This window comes from Salvelinus alpinus, chromosome 25 (genome assembly GCF_045679555.1).
Source record: "Salvelinus alpinus chromosome 25, SLU_Salpinus.1, whole genome shotgun sequence".
Classification (NCBI taxonomy): domain Eukaryota; kingdom Metazoa; phylum Chordata; class Actinopteri; order Salmoniformes; family Salmonidae; genus Salvelinus; species Salvelinus alpinus.
In genome coordinates this window covers 2,402,651-2,425,715 of record NC_092110.1, presented here as the reverse complement: position 1 = coordinate 2,425,715, position 23,065 = coordinate 2,402,651, and the positions used below count along the sequence as shown (strand labels likewise).

Here is a 23,065-nt window from a genome sequence, read left to right as displayed (position 1 = left end):
CACCTGCCTGCTGCCATTCCTGAGCAAGCTCTGTACTAGTGGTGCCCCGATCCCGCAGCTGAATCAAATTTAGGAGACGGTCCTGGTGCTTGCTAGACTTTCTTGGGCACCCTGAAGCCTTCTTCACAACAATTGAACTGCTCTCCTTGAAGTTCTTGATGATCCGATAAATGGTTGATTTAGGTGCAATCTTACTGGCAGCAATATCCTTGCCTGTGAAGCCCTTTTTTGTGCAAAGCAATGATGACGGCACGTGTTTCCTTGCAGGTAACAATGGTTGACAGAGGAAGAACAATGATTCCAAGCACCACCCTCCTTTTGAAGCTTCCAGTCTATTATTTGAACTCAATCAGCATGACAGAGTGATCTCCAGCCTTGTCCTCGTCAACACTCACACCTGTGTTAACGAGAGAATCACTGACATGATGTCAGCTGGTTCTTTTGTGGCAGGGCTGAAATGCAGTGGAAATGTTTTTTGGGGATTCAGTTCATTTGCATGGCAAAGAGGGACTTTGCAATTAATTGTAATTCAATATTTTCTGTTTTGTGTGTCTGCACCAGACAGAACTGTTTAGTTTGTTCCGCTTTGTTATTTTTGTTCTAGTGTTCAGGTTTATTAAATATCATGAACACGTACCACGCTGCACCTTGGTCCTCTTCTTCAAACAGCCTTTACAGTGGTCCTCAGGTTTTTCTCTCATTGTAAGAGCCATGTACACATTGAATTCCTCTTTCCATCTTTTCCAGGTCAGTGCTAAATTACAATCATCAAAGTCTATTTTTCCCTGAGGTTTCAGTGCATTTTCCATGGCGATTTATTGGTAGAATGGAACGTTAGCTACTCATGAATCTGCTTGTATCCACGACAGATCGTAGTCACGACAGACAAAGATATATAGTTAGGCAAACTTTACGAGGCATCTTGTCAACCAGCACATTAATGAAGTAAGTAACAACTGGTTTCCGTTTCCTGTGTAACATCAATATGAGTAACATCAATATTGCTACAGCCTATAGGATATTATAGCTGCCTATCTCAAAATAGATGTTAGCCTCTGCTCTATGATCCACCACCAACCACTCGACTTGAATCATATTTTAAAGCTTGTTTTATTTTAATGGATAGCCATATTTTAAAGTTTAGGAGGCTAATGAGCACCAATACGTTGTATCTCAAAATATTTGCTAGGAGATAGCTAAGCTGCCTAGCTTGAATACCTGGTAACAGTATGTGGTAAACAACTAGCTAGCTATGAAGTTGATAATGAGCTTTCTTGGGCAGGCACTTCTACTGTAAATCAATGGAGCACCAAAGATGGGCTTTTGCTGACTAGCTCTCCCAGCAAGTGCTGCGGTGATGTAGTGTCCCCATGTTTGAAAGCACCCTGAGCCAATCATGCGTAACCAGAAAGCATTGAACGAGGCTGAAACAGGTGCATTTTGGAGCTGCCTTACTCAACGAAAATGTACCAAAACAACAATTCAATAGGAAAGCATTTTTAGATCAAGCAATTTTTTTATAACATTAAATTGTTTGCTAACTGATATGATATTGTTAGTGATATGAAATAACAGAATTGCATTCAAATATTCTGGTTATTGGTGGGGCTCTGCCCCGCCTGCCCCACATGACACATCACCACTGAAATAATGTATTCTCATTTACCGGTTCCTCGCAATTATTTATACAGGGAAAAAGGAGTTTGTTTGGGCGGGAAATCCCGTTAAATCTCAGTAAGCCGGTTCCCGCCATTAAACCCTAGCCTAGACCGAGAACCAAGTTCGATCCAAGTGTGTCCATATGTCACATGCAGAGAGTATCTGCTTTTGTCTGTTTGGACAGACAAAATTCTTCTTTTCAATGTTTGTCTGGAGAAAGGTCATCCTCTGTCTGGTTGTTACATACTATATTCTCAGCTCTTTCCACAACTGTTGTGACTGGACCCATTGAGTTGTTTATCACTGTCCAGAATTTGGTGAAGTATTATGGGGTCCATTTGTGCCAAAAAAGTGTACCCATTGAAGTATGTCAGGTGTCTTGTGATGTGGCTATGCTACAGGCTAATCTCTCTCCTATGACCTGACCTTGGATCTGTTTTAGGGGTCTTCACTTTGCTCGATTCTTAACCTCCTTTGTGCAATTCCTTGAATTCAAATAATGGTACTCTTTCTGCAAAAAAATCTTCTTTGACAGTTTGTTTAATCAATACTTTCCCCAGTGACCCATCCATTACCTCCCACCTCTCTCGTTCTCTCTCACACACACACACACACACACACACACACACACACACACACACACACACACACACACACACACACACACACACTTTGTTGAGTTGAATCAGGGGACTGACTATATGGTATGTATGGATTGACTTAAAACGGACTCTTTAGCATCATATCGCAACAGAGAGAAACATTCACACATTTACCAACCCTTGGCAGACCTGCCAGCCCTACAGCAGTGTAATTGTTTTTATTGTAAGAAGATAGCAAAAATTATCTGCAATTACAGTACGTGGTAACCAGTGCAGTGACTTGATCAACTGCTTAGGTAACTGTTGTAGCTAGCTAGTTTACTGAAATAGTTAGCTAACTAGTTCTACCTTTACTGACATAAAAAGCTTGCTTAGCCTGTTTAAATTACCCTGAAGTTGTAGACAAGCAGCCCCAAACTAAAGAGGGACAGTTATCTGATCAGCTGGAAGGATCTGTGGGCCATGGAAGCGAGGCGGTTGAGCTTTTCCATCAGAGCAACATATGACGTCCTTCCAACACCAGTTAATCTTCACCAATGGTATGGTGAAGATCCGGACTGTGCCCTCTGTTCCATGCCAGCCAACCTCAGGCACATTCTCACAGGGTGTAAAACAAGCCTCACCCAAGGACGCTACACTTGGCGTCACAACCAAGTCCTTAAAAACCTTGCGTCCGCCCTGGAGGACAAGCGAGCTGCCACCAACTCCCTACCACCCCCAGCAGCATCACACCCCTTACGGACGACCTTTGTCCGCGAAGGGGCTAAACCACCGAAGAGCGGCTCTACACCATTAGAGCGAGACCAGCTGCGCTTGGCCCGCGACTGGAAAATGCTAGCTGACATTGGCCGGCAACTTGTGTTTCCTCCGGAGATCGCAACCACCACCCTAAGACCTGACATGTTGCTCTGGTCCCATTCGCTCAAGAAGGTCTTCATCATTGAGCTCACAGTACCCTGGGAGGACTCAGTAGATGAGGCTTATGAGCGAAAACATCTGCGCTATGCCGATCTAGCTGCCAAAGCACGGCATCATGGCTGGAACACAGAAGTCCGACCAGTGGAGGTGGGCTGCAGAGGTTTTGTGGCAACATCTACAACCAGACTGCTTAGAGACCTGGGAATTAAGGGCCAGAGCCAGCGTTCGGCAATCAAAGCTGTATCAGAGGCGGCAGAAGGCAGCAGTCAATGGCTCTGGATGAAGAGGAAAGACCCCAGCTGGGCCCCGAAGTGAGAGGGCCAGGAGGTATGCGGTCAACAATGCTTGACTCAGGGAGGAAGACGCCCCTGCCATGCATAGTCCCATGGGACGTTGGCTATCAACAACAAGGCAACTCCTATGACTAATTGGGAATGGGACGCAAGCGTAGGATTGATCACCCTGTCGCTGGCCGCTTTTGGGGAGGGTGTATAGTGTGAAAGGCCGAAACACCCTAGGAACCAAAGGTACACTACTGACGATGCGCTCCCCAAATTTCACCAGTCTCACCGTTCATGAACTCTTGGAAGTGCTTGCACAAAGGATAGTAACATCTCATCCTGTGTTCTTGGAATCTGAAATCAGTCCGTAGATCAGCATGTTTCTCTGTGATTGCTAACGTTACTTTGTATCGTTGGGTCAGCTGAGCGCAGCAGCTGACTTGGAAAGCTACTGTAACGTACTGTGGCAGAACAGCTGCTTCATGACAACTCATAATAATGTTAGTATTACCAATACAATGCTATCTAGCTTTTGTTGGACGCATTCAACATTGTGTGTGTAGCAGCATCATTTCAGTGACTGGCTCAGCTAACAAGCTAATGACATGTCGGGACACGTATGCTAGCTTTCGTGCCTATTGTCAAACTTCAGTAATATTGCTTGATGAAGCACAAAAATCCTTAGCTAGATGTAAAATGGTGCATCTAAGATTTCCTCACCACAACATTATTTACTGATTCATTGTTTTAGCTTAGAATGTGTTTGTTTATATGTTAGCTAGCAGTCAAATCTTAGCTAGCATTCATCATGAATCATGTCGACAATCTACTGGCAAATCCTTTTCAATCCTTGTCTTATGAAGAGAAATAATGAAGATAAATTATAGATAAAACGTATCGGTGCTGATCGGCCATTGGACATAAACGTTACACAACAAATTGGAAATCGCAATTCAACAATGGGTGGTTTGGAAGGAATCAGTGGCTAACTGCAAGCATTGCAAAGCAATCACTAACCTGCTATTCAGTGGAATGGGTGTGTGGTCCCAAGTCTGGGTTTAAGGGGCTCTTTTTGAAGCTTAAAAGAATAAACATTTAACATTGGCCATGATGTGAATCCAGCATGGTTTCTGCTGCGCTCAAAATAACTGGAAACTTGGAACTGGGAAAATTGACTTCAGTGAGATCAAGACAACTGGGAACTCTGAAAAAAACTAGCTCTGACTGGGAAAATACATGTATTTCTACCCCTTTTTCTCCCCAATTGGTAGGTACAGTCTTGTCCCATCGCTGAAACTCCTGTAAGCACTCAGGAGAGGCAAATGTCGAGAGCTATGCGTCCTCCGAAAAACAACCCTGCCAAGCCGCACTGCTTCTTGACACACTGCGCGCTTAACCCAGAAGCACCAATGTGTTGGAGAAAACACTGTACAGCTGGCAACTGAAGACAGCGTGCATTTACCGGGCCCCCCACAAGGAGTCGCTAGAGCGCTATGGTACAAGGAAATCCGGGCCAAACGCTCCCCTAACCCGGATGATGCTGGGCCAATTGTGCACAGCCTCATGGGTCTACCGGTCGCGGCCGGCTGCGACACAGCTTGGGATCAAACCCGGGTCTGTAGGAACGCCTCTAGTACTTCGATGCAGTGCCTTCGTACACTGCACAACTCGGGAGGCGGGAAAATGCGTTTGAAATGGTCATCCAACTCGGAATTGCAAGTTGGGAAATCTGGCCTCTTTCTAGAGCTCCGACCTGAAGTTCACTGACGTCATCATGATTCGACCTCATTTTTTTCCGAGTTCCCAGTTGTTTTGAAAGCACCATAAATCCAGAGAATGTCAGGCTTTTATGACAAAGTTTGATGACAAAATTTACCCACAAAGGACCGCCACGCCACCTTCCTGTTCAACTGAGCAGAGCACAACAAGGTGAGTCCAAAAATGTCTTGTATGCTGCTGCATAAATGATGTAATATGCCAGGGAGATATGTATACTGTAGCTAAGAAAGTACTACTAAGTGTATGTTGTGTAGTAAGCTGTTAGTAGTGTTCACCACCCTAATAATTTGGTCCCTTTTCCCATCTTAATTTCGCCTACTGTTCTGACTTGGTGGTGCACATGTAGTCTATGTAGTCTGCTTATATGCCCCCTTTATTTATTCTACGGTTCTGACTTGGTGTACAGGGAGAACACTAAGAACGGCCCATGTTCTGAATTATGAAGCTGTACATTTCAAAAGTGCTGAACAAATAGTTATATTGACTACGTCTGTCCTACTCGCTTGTCGTCCCCTTATGCCACAGGTGTCAAACTCATTCCACGGGGGGCCGAGTGTCTGCGGGTTTTCGCTCCTCCCTTGTACTTGATTGATGAATTAACATCACTAATTAGTTAGGAACTCCCCACACCTGGTTGTCTAGGGCTTTATTGAAAGGAAAAACCAAAAACCTGCAGACACTAGGCCCTCCGTGGAATGAGTTTGACACCCCTGCCTTATGCCATAGTTTGTACATCTCAATTGTCAGTAGAAACCACATTTGTTTAAGCAAGTCATCCATATCAGCTATGTTTTTTTTTATGTCAGGAAATGAGGCTGAATGAACTGTTTTGCTGCCAGACAAGGCTCCGCTGATAGCCAGGTGTAGCAGTGGTAAGGTGTTGGGACTGCTGTTGGGACTGCTGTTGGGACAGCTTTATGTAGGCCCTAACAGTTTGTGGGCACCGTTTGTCACCGTTATAGTGCAATTCATGTATTGTTAATGTAGTGTAGTGGCTTTGCTGGCATGCATCTAAAGAGGATTTTTTTTTGCCCTACCAAGATTTCCATGCTAAAATCGCCACTGCGTTAGACAGCACATTGTAGCTAGACTACTTTGATCTATCCCATTACTCTTTGCAAAATACAAGACAGACCATGAATTGACACGCTATCTGACATAAAACAATGGTCTCAATGTTAAATTACTTTAGTTCACCTCTGCCTTCATTTATCAGAATGTTGGGAATCAATCAAGTTTGTGTCTGCAGATGCGTGCATGCGTACGTGCAAGTGCGTTCGTGTGAGGTCAATATTGTCAATCTATAAATGTTAATTCTTCTGCCTGTTTCTGATGATACAATTCCATAAAGTGGTTTAATTGTTCATCTAATCAATGCACCTGTGTGATGACGGCCTTGTGTAGGCCTACACCACTGCTGTAAAGCCATCTTGACTTTAAACCGTAGAGAGTCACACCCATGTCATCACCAACTCCCCCTTCTATCCTTTGTAACCGTTGACCGCATAGAAGACAACAAGTCATTTCTTTCTATAGCCCTGACAGGAAAGTGACTTTTCCTGATAGCTGAGCTCAGCCAGGTCCCAGATCCCCATTGTTCTTCAGACGAAACCTTGCAGTCTACTTATCCTCCCTCCTCCCCCTTACAGTTAATTATTTGGAACAGGGTCTATGTGAGCGGTGTGATTGGGTCCTGGCTGAGCTTGAGACTTGAACAAAAGGCCATGGGGATTTATTTCAGAAAGTCGAGAGAAGGCAATCTGAAGAATCGCTCCAACGAGAGAACGAGGGAGGGAGAGAGGAACACGTCTGTTTGAAGGCTTTCTCACGCTTGTGCGTTTGTCTTTTCTAGCATGTCTCAATTATGAACTGGAGAGTTAGTTCTTGCTATGAAGGGATGTACTGTAAAATAGTGCTGTGAAGTGCTTTGTGATGGCAACAGTAGCGGCCGCTGATTGGCAAGTTGGTTGTAGCTGTCAACAAAGCAGCATGACAGAAATATGCCACGTTTTTGAACTACCTGTAGTTTCTTTGAGAAGATATATAAAGCGATCTGTGCATTTGAACAACAGCTTAAATACACCTATTTCACTTTTGCGTGTCAAAAACCGAATGATCGCTGCTGCGCATGCTGCCGCTGTTTTTAACAGATCAGATTATACTATTTAGAACAAGCAGCCAGCTCACAAACGAAGGAGTCCACCAGGTTCACTGGTTTACCACAGCTTCAAAGTCATAAAGCCTGCCTATTTCTACAATTGATCTTCTTAAAATGTGATTTTAAACCTAACCCTAACCTTAACCCCGACATTAACCACCCTGTTAACCTTATGCCTAACTTTTTTATTTTTTATTTTTTACATTATAGCCATTTTGAATTTGTGACTGTGGTAACTAGTGGAAACCAGGAAGGTCGCAACAAGCATGCAGATGTAATAAGTGAAAATGCATCTAACTGGGGATAGCTAGCTGACATAATGTCACAATACCAAGAGTGGGTGAAGTTGTCATCAAGGCAAAGGGTGGCTACTTTGAAGAAGCACTTTTTGGTTACTACATGATTCCATGTGTTATTTCATTGTTTTGATGTCTTCACTATTATTCTACAATGTAGAAAATAGTAAAAATAAAGAAAAACCCTTTAATGAGTAGGTGTCAACTTTTGACTGGTACTGTAGTTGTCCAATTTTTCATGTCCCAGGCTTTCGTGACTGTTATGATTATTTATTTACAATTAGCGTTTTGCTTTAGCGTCATCTGTACCTGATAGAGCAGATCTAGTCTAACATGCAGAAAGTAAGCCGTCTGGCGCGAGAGACTCATTGGGGGAGGGAGACTAGAGTAGACCCAGAAGCTATGAGTGAAGCACATTCGAGCACCCCATAATGCTCCATTGACTTTGTGCTGTTATATTTTATGCTGCAGTTCCCCCCCTCATAGCAAATAGCTGGCAAAATAATCCAAGCAATGTTGGCAAGGCCTATGCGGAGACGGAGCTGCTGCTGCTGGTAGTCACTGACGGGCAGAGTAGTATGTAACTGAACAACAATATATTTTTGAAACAGGAAAATTGACAAATTTACCACACTTTTATGAAAAAAATTAAATAATAATCAATCACACATCATTTTTTGGGGACCAATCACAAGTGGGGCGCTACCCCTAACATCCTAATGGGCGGGCCGCCGCTGGATGGCAAATGATACTAAACCTTTTTTAGTGTTGACTTTTGTTTGTTCTTATATACTGTGTTATGTTGTACTGCTACCTTTTCATGTGTTGCTGCCATGCTATGTTGTTGTCTTACTGTAGGTCTCTCTTTATGTAGTGTTATGGAGTCTCTCTTGTCGTCATGTGTTTTTTCATATCTTTAAAAAGAAATGGTATCACAGCCCTTGTCCCCGCAGGAGGCCTTTTGCCTTCTGGTAGACCGTCATTGTAAATAAAATAAAAAAATACCTATTGAGATACTGCAGCTTGATATATTGTCTAATGACTTGTATAACAGAAACGGTTGTTTGGAGTTTATCATTTTTAACCTTTAGTCACAGTATGCTAATACTTTCCCCCTCCATTATCCTTCTTGGTCACCTTCAACGGTGTCATGTTTCCAGCTAGACATTTCTTTGGCTTCTCACCCCCTAATGGTCAGACATTTCCTTTCCTTTTATTTGACTAATGTCATGTGACAAGTTTAGAGGTCATTCAAGTACAAGATTGTGCAAGAAGATGACTAAGATGGTTGTCACTAGTTACCACAGCCACAAAGTAAAAATTGGCTATATCGTAAAAATTCATGAATACAGAAATTCGTTTTTTGTTCTTAATTTAAGGTTAGGCATAAGGTTAACAGTGTGGTTACAGTGAGGTTTAAAATCTGATTTTAAGGGGGTTATGACTTTGTGGATGTGGTAACTAGTGACGACCCAAGAAGATGCACATTGAACTCAATCCTCCAGTATCTACTGTCATCCTTTATGGTTTCTCAAACAGTTGCATTGTCTGTAAGTAACTGCTACTGAATTATATTTTGTTGTTTCATGACCATATGATTGTTATGTTGCTACATTTTGGGAAACTTCTATGGTAGCTAGCTACTGGTGGATTGGTGCTAGGTTTCCTCTATTAGACTCGATATACTGCATTGTATGCTGTCTCTTTCCTTTGTATCATTACTTTGGGGTTTGAATTGTGTAATCCCTCTACAAATAATACATTCTGAGTTCGTATTATTTTTATTTTATTTTATTTTATTTAAATCACAATTTGGGGGGGGGACAATCACAAGTGGGGCGCTGCCCCTAACGTCCTAATGGGTGGGCCGCCGCTGGATGGCAAATGACACTAAACCTTTTTTGAGTGTTTACTTTTTTCATCCTCATTTTCTTATTTACTGTGTTATGTTGTGCTGGTACCTATTGAGATACTGGAGCAAGCTAGATTGTCTAATGACTTGTATAACAGCAACAGTTGTTTAGTGTTTTATATATTTTTTTACTTTTAGCTACAGTAGGCTAATAGTTTCCCCCGTCCATTATTCTTCATGGTCATCTTCAGCTAGACATGTTTCCAGCAAAATATTTATTTGGCTTCTCACCCCCTTGTGTTATGATGGCTCTTTCCTTTGTATCATTACTTTGGGGCTTGAATTGTGTAATCACTCTGTATTTACACATAATGTTCTTAATTCTGAGTTATTTTGGATTGAGTATTTATTTTTTCTCGTAGTTTCATCTTGTATCATTAAAGTGGACAGAGATGATCACGATCTTGACTCTTGCATTATGATAAGGCATTTAGCTGTCTGTTAACTCCTACGTAATACGATGGAGAACGGAATAGTGAAAAGACAGCAGAATGAACCTTCATCTCCCTCGTCAAGACTCCGTGCAACTCACCACAGAGTAAGTACAAGCCCATGTCAGACACCCATCCATGGCTGATATGGAACCTATTCCAGATGATGAACCACTGACATCACCGGCACAAAAAGGAGACACTGCTCAGCACCACGGAGCAGTAGACCAACGCAACGACCACTGCAACACTTCCACAGCAAAAATAGAATCATCAAATCACAACCAGACAAGAAATTATCCAAGTTTTATATATGTCTTACCCCCCCCCCCCCCCCCCTACTTACAAATGTATACATACGAACAACAACTTACAGAAACACACAAACAATGACTACATCTCATCTGCCCAGACCCGCATGCTCACATCCCCTTCCCTAGCGCCTGCATTGTTGTTTGCCACTTGGCCTTAAATTGTACTATTTTGTTTTTCTCGGGTCGCCCATGCTATTTCGATATTTCAATAATAAATAATTAAATTTTTTCCATTGTGTTAATGATGGCGGATTGACTGATTTCGAAGTTTTTTGTATATGTTTTTTTTCAAGATGAGGGATGAGAAGAGAATCGTCCAGCCCATTGCGTATCTCACTACAACCCCATATGCCATGTCTTGAAATATGCAGACAGACAGAATAAAAGTAGGCTTACATAATTCTTCTTACAGCCAACTTTCTAGCTCCGCCCATAACTTTTCGACTTGAAAGCATTCCCAGAAAGCATGCATTATTGAGTCAGTATTAGTTTCGCAATTAAAGACTTGACTCCCCCGTTGTGCTGTACAATTTGTGAATTTTGTCTTTTGTATAATAAATTCTATACATTAGTTTATACTGGATTAAGCGTACATTTTCGCTAACTGTACTTTTCTTAGTTATACTCCAATGTTCCCTCCATCTTGTGCCAACATCAGTTCTTGGTTTCAATAGTTTATATTTTTTTCGTAGAGATTGTCAGTGGATATGCTCTCTGCAAGGTTTCGTATATGTGTAACGGATGTGAAATGGCTAGCTAGTTAGCGGGTACGCGCTAGTAGCGTTTCAATCAGTTACGTCACTTGCTCTGAGACTTAAGTAGGGTTTCCCCTTGCTCTGCAAGGGCCGTGGCCTTTGTGGAGCGATGGGTAACGATGCTTCGTGGGCGACCGTTGTTGATGTGTGCAGAGGGTCCCTGGTTCGCGCCCGTGTCGGGGCGAGGGGACGCCGTAAAGTTATACTGTTACATTGATGCTGTTGACCCGGATCACTGGTTGCTGCGGAAAAGGAGGAGGTTGAAAGGGGGGTGAGTGTAAAGGATGTGAAATGGCTAGCTAGTTAGCGGGTACGCGCTAGTAGTGTTTCAATCAGTTACGTCACTTGCTCTGAGACTTAAGTAGGGTTTCCCCTTGCTCTGCAAGGGCCGTGGCTTTTGTGGAGCGATGGGTAACGACGCTTCGTGGGTGTCAGTTGTTGATGTGTGCAGAGGGTCCCTGGTTCGCGCCCGTGTCGGGGCGAGGGGACGGTACTAAAGTTATACTGTTACATATGTTCCCTATCATATGAACACTTGTGATAGGTAACTTTTAAGTTCCGCAATCTACATTGGTCAGTCACAAATTACTTTTTAATTCTGTCATGGAAATACATGTATTGACTATTACCAAGTAATTTACGTTTTCTATGCCTTTAGTATTCCATGTGGAACAATTTATCTGTGAATTCTGAAAAGCTATCCAAGGATTGTTCCACAGGGTTGTGTTTTTAGGGAGTGATATTGGTTGTTGTAGAATCCCTTTCATTTTCTTACATATAGGGTTCTTAACTATGAAGTTGTTCATGTCCTTAGCTGTATCCCTCGTGTAAAGAGTGCGCTGAGAGTCGGGAAGCAAGTTCAGGGAGTAAGTGTTTTAATAAATAAAAGAAACAATGAACACAAAACACAACCAACGCACCGACATGGAAACTGAGTCAATAACCTCTGAGGAAAGAACCAAGGGGAGTGACAGATATAGGGAAGATAATCAAGGAGGTGATGTAGTCCAGGTGAGTGTCATGAGGCACTGGGACGCGAGACGATGGTGACAGGTGTGCGGGATAATCAGCAGCCTGATGACCTAGAGGCCGAAGAGGGAGTATGTGACACTTTGAAAATAAACACATTTGAAAAGATTCTGGTGATGAGCATGCACATATTCAGTATGTACCCATTGTTCCTCTTTAGTGCATTTAACTATACAGAACAAAAATATAAAACGCAACATGTTTTTTTTAATTATTTTTATTTCACCTTTATTTAACCAGGTAGGCTAGTTGAGAACAAGTTCTCATTTGCAACTGCGACCTGGCCAAGATAAAGCATAGCAGTGTGAACAGACAACACAGAGTTACACATGGAGTAAACAATAAACAAGTCAATAACATGGTAGAAAAAAAAAAAAAAGAAAAAAAGAGAATCTATATACAATGTGTGCAAAAGGCATGAGGTAGGCAATAAATCGAATAATTACAATTTAGCAGATTAACACTGGAGTGATAAATCATCAGATGATCATGTGCAAGAAGAGATACTGGTGTGCAAAAGAGCAGAAAAGTAAATAAATAAAAGCAGTATGGGGGGTGAGGTAGGTAAAATGGGTGGGTAGTTTACAGATGGACTATGTACAGCTGCAGCGATCGGTTAGCTGCTCGGATAGCAGATTTTTAAAGTTGTTGAGGGAGATAAAAGTCTCCAACTTCAGAGATTTTTGCAATTCGTTCCAGTCGCAGGCAGCAGAGAACTGGAAGGAAAGGCGTCCAAATGAGGTTTTGGCTTTAGGGATGATCAGTGAGATACACCTGCTGGAGCGCGTGTTGCGGGTGGGTGTAGCCATCGTGACCAGTGAACTGAGATAAGGCGGCACTTTACCCAGCATAGCCTTGTAGATGACCTGGAGCCAGTGGGTCTGACGACGAACATGTAGCGAGGGCCAGCCGACTAGGGCATACAGGTCGCAGTGGTGGGTCGTATAAGGTGCTTTAGTAACAAAACGAATGGCACTGTGATAAACTGCATCCAGTTTGCTGAGTAGAGTATTGGAAGCTATTTTGTAGATGACATCGCCGAAGTCGAGGATCGGTAGGATAGTCAGTTTTACTAGGGTAAGTTTGGCGGCGTGAGTGAAGGAGGCTTTGTTGCGGAATAGAAAGCCGATTCTTGCTTTGATTTTGGATTGGAGATGTTTGATATGAGTCTGGAAGGAGAGTTTGCAGTCTAGCCAGACACCTGGGTACTTATAGATGTCCACATATTCTAGGTCGGAACCGTCCAGGGTGGTGATGCTAGTCGGGCGTGCGGGTGCAGGCAGCGAACGGTTGAAAAGCATGCATTTGGTTTTACTAGCGTTTAAGAGCAGTTGGAGGCCACGGAAGGAGTGTTGTATGGCATTGAAGCTCGTTTGGAGGTTAGATAGTACAGTGTCCAAGGAAGGGCCGGAAGTATATAGAATGGTGTCGTCTGCGTAGAGGTGGATCAGGGAATCGCCCGCAGCAAGAGCAACATCATTGATGTATACAGAGAAAAGAGTCGGCCCGAGAATTGAACCCTGTGGTACCCCCATAGAGACTGCCAGAGGAACGGACAACATGCCCTCCGATTTGACACACTGAACTCTGTCTGCAAAGTAGTTGGTGAACCAGGCAAGGCAGTCATTAGAAAAACCGAGGCTACTGAGTCTGCCGATAAGAATATGGTGATTGACAGAGTCGAAAGCCTTGGCCAGGTCGATGAAGACGGCTGCACAGTAATGTCTTTTATCGATGGCGGTTATGATATCGTTTAGTACCTTGAGCGTGGCTGAGGTGCACCCATGACCGGCTCGGAAACCGGATTGCACAGCGGAGAAGGTACGGTGGGATTCGAGATGGTCAGTGATCTGTTTGTTGACTTGGCTTTCGAAGACCTTAGATAGGCAGGGCAGGATGGATATAGGGATATATGTAAAGTGTTGGTCCCATGTCTCATGAGTTGAAATAAAAGATCCCAGAAATGTTCCATACACACAAACAGCTTATTTCTCTCAAATTAGTTTACATCCCTGTTAGTAAGCATTTTTCCTTTAGCAAGATAATCCATCCACCTGACAAATGTGGCATATCAAGAAGCTGATTAACCTCATTAGGGTAAGGGGCAGCATTCGGAATTTTGGATAAAAAGCGTGCCCAAAGTAAACTGCCTGCTACTCAGGTCCAGAAGCTAGGATATGCATATAATTGGTAGATGTGGATAGAAAACACTCTAAAGTTTCCAAAACTGTTAAAATAATGTCTGTGAGTATAACAGAACTAATATGGCAGGTGAAAACCTGAGGAAAATCCATCCAGGAAGTGCTATTATTTTGAAATGCCTGTTTTTCCCATTGAAAGCCTATCCACCATACAAAGACTTATGACGCAGTTCACAACCCCTATGGCTTCCACTACATGTAGCCAGTCTTTAGGCATTGTTTCAGGCTTTTACTCTGAAGAATGAGGGAGAAACACCACTTTCAATGAGAGGACAGTGTAAATTTCCAGACATGAGTCCTGCGCATGACCTGGACCGTGCCTTTCTTGTTTTTCTATTTTCCTTTCCTTCCTTCCTTTTCTATTGATGAAGCTATTGTCCGGTTGAAATATGATCGATTATTTATGACAAAAACAACTTGAGGATTGATTATAAACATAATTTGACATGTTTCTATGAACTTTTATGGTACTTTTTTTAGATTTTTTGTCTGTCTGTTGTGACCACGCTTTGTTCCAATGGATTACTGAACAAAACGCACCAACAAAACTGAGGTTTTTGAATATAAAGAGGGACATTATCGAACAAACAAACATTTATTGTGTAACATGGAGTCTTGGGAGTGCAATCATATGAATATCATCAAAAGGTAAATTATAAATTTTATCGCTATTTCTGACTTTTGTTACTCCTCTTCTTGGCTGCTAACTGTTTGTAATGATTTGTCTGCTTGGCGCTGTTCTCAGATAATCGCATGGTTTGCTTTCGCCGTAAAGCCTTTTTGAAATCTGACACAGCGGTTGGATTAACACAAAGTTTATCTTTAAGCTGGTGTATAACATTTGTATCTTTTATGTATGTTTATTATGAGAATTTCTGTTTTGTTGAGTTTCACGCTCTGCAATTTCACCGGATGTTGTTTGAGACAGTGGATTACTGAACAAAACGCGCTAACAAAACTGAGGTTTTTGGATATAAAGAGGGACTTGATCGAACAAAACAAACATTTATTGGGTAACTGGGGGTTTTGTGAGTGTAACCATATGAAGATCATCAAAGGTAAGTGATTCATTTTATCGCTATTTCTGACTTTTGTTACTCATCTACTTACTGTTTGTAATGATTTGTCTGCTGGGCACTGTTCTCAGATAATCACATGGTTTGCTTTCGCCGTAAAGTATTTTTTGAAATCTGAAGTTAAAGTTAATCTTTAAACCGATGTATAACACTTGTATGTTTCATGATTTTTTTATAATGAGTATTTCTGTTTTTGAATTTGTCACTCTGCAATTTCACTGGATGTTGGCCAGGTGGGACGGTAGCTTCCCACACCCCCTAGAGAGGTTAAACAGCATGATCATGGTCCTCCCTTTCAACTCATCAACCTTTGTTTCACTTTCTCATTCATGCTGGGGAGTCAGGACCAAACATCTCCTTTCACATATAGCTAGAATGAAGTTAAAAAAATTCATCCTTAGGTAAATTGTCCTTTAACATACAGTGTAAAAGGATATTCAGAAGGTCTAACATAATTTATCATTCAGCAACTGTTACATTGAGTACATGGTTAAATAATTTGAACATTGAGTCAATGTTTTGATTCTGGGGTAGTTTCTTCATTGTGACTACCCCAGTTGGTAACATATGTCCAGATAGCAACCCACTTTCTTGTGGTTTTGCCATTGTCTTAGTTGGTGTACTAGTGCTTGTGGGAGGTGTTTTTTACCATTTCTTCTAGGTTTTCCGCTGTTGCTGTCAATGCCATTCTACCGTTCTTCATCTGTCCTGGTTCCCACTGTCTGTTAGGAAGACCATGTGAGGGCAGAGAAGTCGATAGTAGGGAAGTCTCCTTCCCATTCTCCTGTCGTTGTTTCTCCGTCCCCTTGGACAGCGCCTCAGTCAGGGGTATCTGCCAGAGTAGGGATGTCATCAGGAGCAACAGGCATGTCACTCCTCCTTATCCCTGGACTCTCTGGATATTAAGGATAGAGTGTCTGTTGACTATTGGGAGTTGCACCTTGGTCCTCTTCTTTGTTTCCTCCAGGCTCCTGCCTGGTGTATCAGCATCCTCTCCTTCCTCGTGGCTCAATGGTCTTCGCCGATCCCCTCTGGAACTCTGGTACAGTGGTTTAGAAGGTACCACGTAGTGGTTCCTTTCACCTGGATGGCTGTTGATGTCGCTCGGACCACCTTGTAGGGACCCTCTCACCTTGGTTCATTCCACTTCCTCCGGAACACTCGGATGTAGACCTGGTCCCCTGGGATCACCAGACGGGGAACCTCTGGTCCTGGTTCAGGTTTTTGCCTTTTTTTTCTGTGAGGTTTTCAAACTCAGAGACGTATGGCCTCTGTTCTATGATTACACCATACACAATCTTATTTCCATCTCATCACACAACACAATGGCATTCCAGCTGAAGCTGGTGACTTCTTTCACTTCAGCTGAGCTGCTTTTAGTTTCTCCACTTTCTTCTTCTGGTTCCTAAGAGAGTGATAGCATAAGACTTGGAAAGCAACAAAAAACACATAACAGTATTAACAATGTGAATAGCTATGCATAATTATATATGCATGAAAACCAACGTCTGAGACCATGACAATTCCCACTCTCTCTTCACCTGAGTCTATGCCTTCAGGATACTTTTCTGCTGGACTCCACAAAAATGAAAGCCCTAAAAAGCCTCCTCATGCTTTCTCCCAGTCGTCCCCTTTACGGCCCCAGGTTCCGAGAGGTGTTCCCAAGCCATGTCATTTTCACCTTGTTCCCCATCTCTTCTACTGCCACTTGATAGGCACATCACCTGATAGGCAAGTGCGTATCCCTAATCAATGCTAAATCCTCTTGAGGTAACTCAGCAGTGTATATGCTTTCACATCAATGCCTTCAACAATGTTGTACAGAGTACAATTACCCCAACATTTATCCTCTTTCATATGATGCATTAACCAATAAAGCAGCTAACCCAACCCAACTATGATGTTTAAAGTCGCTCCTAGATCCAACCCATCTACATGTTTACAGTGGAATCTAGTCTCTCTCTCTCTTTTTAGCTCTGCTTCCTCTGTCATGGTGTCTTCAAGCTCCTCATTATACATCTGGACCTTCCTTCTCGTGAGAACTACGCACCCACCGAGGAGACACATGACGATCTTTACCGCTGCAGGTGCTGTCAGGAGTACTGTGTGTGGACCAGACCAACACATACTTATATATGGTGTATCTTGATGTACACTCACACTCCAGAATTCAGCCCGTGCCCTTGGTGATATCTGCTTTCACCTGAGGGTATACACACAACAACACATGGGTCATTTCCTGACAACATAGATGCTCCTCTTACGGCATGATCACTAATTTGTGACATTTGAATAACAGGCCCCCCTTACTCCCATCGGCCTCCCAGTTACCAGCTACCAAGCCATGTGGCAGGAGTCCTCATAAACTGGTATCCCAACAATGCTACTAAAGTAACCCCTGCTAACCTCTACTCTCACCATGATCTGGGTATGCGTAATGTTCAATTTAACTTAATTAACTCTCTATATTGTGCACAGTTAGCTGTCCTCCCTCTCCTATGAGCTATCTCCTGTAACAATATACAGTCTCTTGGGGATGATACTTCTCTATCACCACAACCTTAATTCATGAGCCCCCACAGATCTTCACTGCAGTCACGTTCCATCCCACTTAACAGCCCTATGTAAACATTCTGTCTCAAACACCTCGCCTCCTGCTACAGATACATTTGCACATATATCATTCCATCTAACCCATAACACACTAGTCACTACTCCTAACGCACTTCTTCAGTTATAAACATACTAAAACATTCTCAAATCAATTAGTCAATATACACCCTCCTCTGGAACAATTATCACTCTTATGTTCCACGAAACCTAAAAACATATTGACTTGAAAAGGAAAGAGAGAGATTTTTTTTTTTTTATAACTTCACACCACCCATTGATGCGACTAAAACTAGGGGGGGAAAACGTCCATACGTTACATTCCATGCCCATGTTATGCTGGTCTCCATGCCCTCTCCTTCGTTTTCATCCTTGGGTGTTATCGAAAACACAGACTATGAGCCTTGTATGCAACTAATTGTACCGTAACATCCAGCCATCGCTATGTATTGATGCAATTTAACACTATAATTCTGATTACATGGTAAAACAAAAGAGAGAAAAAATATACAGTTGAAGTCGGAAGTTTACATACACTTAGGTTGGAGTCATTAAAACGAGTTTTTCAACCACTCCACAAATGTCTTGTTAACAAACTATAGTTTTGGCAAGTCGGTTAGAACATCTACTTTGTGCATGACACAAGTCATTTTTCCAACAATTGTTTACAGACAGATTATTGATTATTTCACTTATAATTCACTGTATCACAATTCCAGTGGGTCAGACATTTACATACACTAAGTTGACTGTGCCTTTAAAGAGCTTGGAAAATTCCAGAAAATTATGTCATGGCTTTAGAAGCTTCTGATAGGCTAATTGACATCATTTGAGTCAATTGGAGGTGTACCTGTGGATGTATTTCAAGGCCTACCTTCAAACTCAGTGACTCTTTGCTTGACATCATGGGAAAATCAAAAGAAATCAGCCAAGACCTCAGAAAAAAAATTGTAGTCCTCCACATGTCTGGTTCATCCTTGGGAGAAATTTCCAAACGCCTGAAGGTACCACGTTCATCTGAACAAACAATAGTACACAAGTATAAACACCATGGGACCATGCAGCCGTCATACCGCTCAGGAAGGAGACGGGTTCTGTCTCCTAGAGATGAACGTACTTTGGTGCGAAAAGTGCAAATCAATCCCAGAACAACGGCAAAGGTCCTTGTGAAGATGCTGGAGGAAACAGGTACAAAAGTATCTGTATCCACAGTAAAACGAGTCCTATATCAACATAACCTGAAAGGCCGCTCATAAAAAAGCCAGACTACGATTTGCAACTGCACATGGGGACAAAGATCATACTTTTGGAGAAATGTTCTCTGGTCTGATGAAACAAAAATATAACTGTTTTGGCCATCATTGTTATGTTTGGAGGGAAAAGGGGGAGGCTTGCAAGCCGAAGAACACCATCCCAACCGTGAAGCACGGGGGTGGCAGCACCATGTTGTGGGGGTGCTTTGCTGCAGGAGGGACTGGCGCACTTCACAAAATAGATGGCATCATGAGGTAGCAAAATTATGTGGCTAAATTGAAGCAACATCTCAAGACATCAGTCAGGAAGTTAAAGCTTGAGCGCAAATGGGTCCTCCAAATGGACAATGACCCCAAGCATACTTCCAAAGTTGTGGCAAAATGGCTTAAGGACAACAAAGTCAAGGTATTGGAGTGACCATCACAAAGCCCTGACCTCAATCCTATAGAAAATGTTTGGGCAGAACTGAAAAAGCGTGTGCGAGCAAGCTACAAACCTGACTCAGTTACACCAGCTCTGTCAGGAGGAATTGGCCAAAATTCACCCAAATTATTGTGGGAAGCTTGTGGAATGCTACCCGAAATGTTTGACCAGTTAAACAATTTAAAGACAATGCTACCAAATACTAATTGAGTGTATGTAAACTTCTGATCCACTGGGAATGTGATGAAAGAAATAAAAGCTGAAATAAATCTCTAATATTATTCTGACATTTCACATTCTTAAAATAAAGTGGTGATCCTACCTGAAATTTTAGAAAGCCTTGCCTCCAGCTGTTTGCTTAGAAATTCTAGGGACAGTAAGGAGGCCTGTGTCTTGTGACTGTTGCGTACGTGTAGGTATGTACAGCAGGACCACATCGGAAAGATAGGTAGGAGCAAGCTTTGTAGGTTAGCAGTAAAACCTTGAAATCAGCCCTTGCCTTAACAGGAAGCCAGTGTAGAGAGGCTAGCACTGGAGTAATATGATCAAATTAATTAAAGATAAATTGTCAGATTCAACAGAAGATCTCTGTTTCTTGGGACCTAGAACTAGCATCTCCATTTTGTTTGAGTTTAAAAGTAGAACATTTTCACCCATCCACGTCCTTATTTATGAAACACAGGCTTCCAGGGCGGGCAATTTTGGGGCTTCACCATATTTCATCAAAATGTAGAGCTGTGTGTCGTCTGCATAGCAGTGAAAATTAACATTATGTTTCCGAATGACATCACCAAGAGGTAAAATATATAGTGAAAATAATAGTGGTCCTAAAACGGAGCCTTGAGGAACACCAAAATTTACAGTTGATTTGTCAGAGGACAAACCATCTACAGATACAAACTGATATCCTTTCGACAGATAAGATTTAAACCAGGCCAGAACTTGTTCGTGTAGACCAATTTGGGTTTCCAATCTCTCCAAAAGAATGTGGTGATCGATGGAATCAACAGCAGCACTAAGGTCTAGGAGCACGAGGACAGATGCAGAGCCTCGGTCTGACACCATTAAAAGGTCATTTACCACCTTCACAAGTGCAGTCTCAGTGCTATGATGGGGTCTAAAACCAGACTGAAGCGTTTCGTATACTTTGTTTGTCTCCAGGAAAGCAGTGAGTTGCTGCGCAACAGCTTTTTCAAAATGTTTTGAGAGGAATGGGAGATTTGATATAGGCCGATAGTTTTTCAAATATTTTCTGGGTCAAGGTTTGGCTTCTCTCAAGAGAGGTTTTATTACTGCCACTTTTAGTGAGTTTGGTAAACATCCGGTGGATAGGGAGCCGTTTATTATGTTCAACATAGGAGGGCCAAGCACAGGAAGCAGCTCTTTCAGTAGTTTAGTTGGAAAAGGGTCCAGTATGCAGCTGGAAGGTTTAGAGGCCATGACTATTTTCATCAGTGTCAAGAGATATAGCATTAAAAAACTTGAGCGTCTCCCTTGATCCTACGTCTTGGCAGTGTTGTGCAGACTCAGGACAACTGAGCTTTGTAAAAATACGTAGATTCAAAGAGGAGTATGTAATTTGCTTTCTAATGATCATGATCTTTTCGTCAAAGAAGTTCATGAATTCATCACTGCTGAAGTGAAAGCCATCCTCTCTTGGGGAATGCTGCTTTTTAGTTAGCTTTGCGACAGTATCAAAAATACATTTTGGATTGTTCTTATTTTCCTCAATTAAGTTGGAAAAATAGGATGATCAAGCAGCCGTACGGGAGTCTGGAAGAGCATCTTGGAATCTTTGGGTTGTCCGAGAATTTATAGCACGGCTTTTGATGATCCTTGGTTGGGGTCTGAGTAGATTATTTGTTGCGATTGCAAACATAATAAAATGGTGGTTCGATAGTCCAGGATTATGAGGAAAAACATTAAGATCCACAACATTTATTCCACGGGACAAAACTAGGTCCAGAATATGACTGTGGCAGTGAGTAGGTCCGGAGACATGTTGGACAAAACCCACTGAGTCGATGATGGCTCCGAAAGCCTTTTGGAGTGGGTATTTGGACTTTTCCAGGTCACCAAAAACTTGAAAATTATCTGCCATGACTACAAGGTCCGATAGGAATTCAGGGAACTCAGTGAGGAACGCTGTATACGGCCCAGGAGGCCTGTAAACAGTAGTATAAAAAGTGATTGAGTAGGCTGCATAGATTTCATGACTAGAAGCTCAAAAGAGGAAAATGCAGTCTTTTTTTAATTGAAATTTGCTATTGTAAATGTTAGCAACACCTCTGCCTTTGCGGGATGAGCGGGGGATATGGTCACGAGCGTAACCAGGGGGAGAGGCTTCATTTAACACCATAAATTCATCAGGCTTAAGCCATGTTTCAGTCAGGCCAATCACATCAAGATTATGATCAGTGATTAGTTCATCGACTATAACTGCCTTGGAAGTGAGGGATCTAACATTAAGTAGCCCTATTTTGAGATGTGAGATATCACAATCTCTTTCAATAATGACAGGAATGGAGGAGGTCTTTATTCCAGTGAGATTGCTAAAGCGAACACCGCCCTTTTTAGTTTTGCCCAACCTAAATTGATGCACAGACACGGTCTCAATGGGGATAGCTGAGCTGACTACACTGACTGCTATTGGCAGACTCCACTAAACTGGCAGGCTGGCTAACAGCCTGCTGCCTGGCCTGCACCCTATCGCATTGTGGAGTTAGGGGCATTCGAGCCCTGTCTATGTTCGTAGATAAGATGAGAGCACCCCTCCAGCTAGGATGGAGTCCGTCACTACTCAGCAGGCCAGGCTTGGTCCTGTTTGTGGGTGAGTCCCAGAAAGAGGGCCAATTATCTACAAATTCTATCTTTTGGGAGGGGCAGAAAACAGTTTTCAACCAGTGGTTGAGTTGTGAGACTGCTGTAGAGCTCATCACTCCCCCTAACTGGGAGGGGGCCAGAGACAATTACTCGATGCCGACACATCTTTGTAGCTGATTTACACGCTGAAGCTATGTTGCGCTTGGTGACCTCTGACTGTTTCATCCTAACATCATTGGTGCTGACGTGGATAACAATATCCCTATACTCTCTACACTTGTCAGTTTTAGCCTTAGCCAGCACCATCTTCAGATTAGCCTTAACGTCGGTAGCCCTGCCCCCTGGTAAACAGTGTATGATCTCTGGATGATTCGTTTTAAGTCTAATACCGCTGGTAATGGAGTCGCCAATGACTAGGGTTTTCAATTTGTCAGAGCTAATCGTGGCTTCGGCGTCTCAGACCCCGTAACAGGAGGAGGATAGATCACGGAAGGCTCGGCCTCTGACTCCGACCCATTGCTTAATTGGGGGGAACCGGTTGAAA

General features: G+C 42.6%; 1 long non-coding RNA gene across 1 annotated transcript; it reads right to left on the bottom strand.

Moving 5' to 3' along the window:
- Nucleotides 1–11,963: 11,963 nt before the first annotated feature.
- On the bottom strand, nt 11,964–17,410 carry LOC139553157 (uncharacterized). Its single transcript, XR_011670608.1, has 2 exons — nt 16,061–17,410; nt 11,964–12,187 (listed from the first exon to the last, which is right to left on the bottom strand). It is a non-coding gene; the product is annotated as an uncharacterized lncRNA (long non-coding RNA).
- Between the last annotated feature and the right edge of the window lie 5,655 nt (nt 17,411–23,065).